Raw genomic sequence first — 2,154 nt, forward strand, 5'->3', positions numbered from 1 at the left:
GCCATGGCCTAGCAAAGCAGCTCCCCCTCTGCAGAGCTCGTGGGGCAGGCAAATGGCTTCGCAGCAGAGGCCTTGCTGATGTTTTATGCAGTTGTAAAATTGTCGAGCTCCTGTAAGGGCATCTTGCTGAGGCCTAAATAGATAGGTATCCCGTCAGGGCTGTCCCTAGGGTTTATGGGACTCCACACAGTACTATGAAACCAGACAACAGTGGGGCTAGTCCAGACTGGCATGATTTTCCGCAAATGCTTTTAACTTAAAAGTCTTCCATTAAAAGCATTTGCGGAAAAGAGCATCTAGATTGGCATGGAGAAAAGCACTTTTTGCAGAAAAGCGTCTGTGCCAATCTAGATGCGCTTTTGCACAGAAAAACCCCGATCGCCATTTTCACAATCGGGGCTTTTTTGCGCAAAACAAATCTGAGCAGTCTACACTGGCCCTTTTGCGCAAAAGGACTTTTGTCCAAACAGGAGCAGCATAGTATTTCTGCAAGAAGCACTGATTTCTTACATGAGATCGTCAGTGTTCTTGAGGAAATTCAAGCGGCCAGTGTAGACAGCTGGCAAGTTTTTCCAACTTGCCAGCTAGACACAGCCTGGGGGCGGAACAGAGGGGAATGATGATTTTTTTTAGAGATGCAATTTTGTAATCTTGGGCAACACACTAATCATGCCTTTATGCAAGGGGGGGCAAAAGGTGCAAAGGCTCCTCCCGCTCATAGTCCTCTAAGTAAGCATGAGGTTGGAGCAGCATGTTGTCCAACTTCCCTTCTCTGTGCTCCAGCAGGCCAGGGCAAGGCTGGAGCTGATTTTCAGCCCCCACAGCAAGGGCTGCCACCAGCCATGCCCACCACTCATGCCCTCACGCACAGAAATTCCTGTGTATGGGCCTGCTAATTAAATAGGCTTTAAGCTAATTTCATACTCAGATCCTGTTGACTAATACAGTACATTCAGAAACTGACAAGTCTATTTACCTGGGGTTGGCTTCATTGCCACTTTCACAGATTACATGTTCTACCAATACATCTGGCCTGGCCAGCTTTTTCAGAGTTAAGTTAACTGATTTCTCTCCTGAGGAAGCAGAGCCACAGGCCAGTGATAGGAAAAGCAGCCGGGTAGACATGAATATCCAGTGATGCTCCAAATTTTTGGGTGCCCTACGCAGCTGCATATTCTGCATATGAGTAAAGATGGCCCTGTATAAGTAGGTATTCTAATACAGGCAGTCCCCGGGTTACGTACAAGATAGGGACTGTAGATTTGTTCTTAAGTTGGATTTGTATGTAAGTCGGAACTGGTACATATTGTAGGGGAAACTCTAGCCAAACATTTCTCCAGAGCTCAGTTTTATTCTCGCACACCTCACTTCCCTCAGTCCTTTATTCTCAAGCTGAGGTGTCTGCTGAGAAAAGCCGCTCCGCGTCTCCCTGGTCTGCTGGAGGGGGGGGAGGGGGGCGCTAGCTTCACGTCTCCCTGGTCTTCTGGGAGGAAGCAGCTAGTGCGGGGTTGCCTCACCCCGTTTGTAAGTAGGGATCCGATGCAAGTCAGATCCATGTAACCCAGGAACTGCCTGTACTACTTAGAGTTTAAAAACCACGCCTAATTTTAGATTGCAATAGACCATATTGCCCTCTTAGTTGTACATATTGAAGCATGTTTAAGGCTAAAATATTCATCAGGGCTACATCTATATGATGCTCTCTTGCGCAAGAAGATATGCAAATGAGGCAAAGTGGTGAATATCGCTACACATTTGCATACTTAATGAGCCGCCATTTTGCGCAAGGGGCTTTTGCGCAAAAAGGAGCCATCTACACCGCTCCTTTCTGCACAAAACCCCCTTGCACAAGAGCTGTTCTTCCTAAAAAACCCAGCAGAACTGCTCTTGTGAAAGGGGTTTTGTGCAAAAAGGAACAGTCTAGACAGCTCCTTTTTGCGCAAAATGGCGGCTCATTAAGTATGCAAATGAGGTGCAGCAATATTCACCGTTTTGTCTCATTTGCATATTTTCTTGAGCAAGACAGCGCAGTATAGATGTAGCCTAACAGTATGTAAGATACCTTATCTGGTTTAGATTCTCAATTAATTTTTGAATTTACCTTTAAGATTATTTCAAAGGGAGACTAAAAAAGGAAAAGAGGCAACTTTTTTA

Source organism: Pelodiscus sinensis, chromosome 15 (genome assembly GCF_049634645.1).
Source record: "Pelodiscus sinensis isolate JC-2024 chromosome 15, ASM4963464v1, whole genome shotgun sequence".
Taxonomy (NCBI): Eukaryota; Metazoa; Chordata; order Testudines; family Trionychidae; genus Pelodiscus; species Pelodiscus sinensis.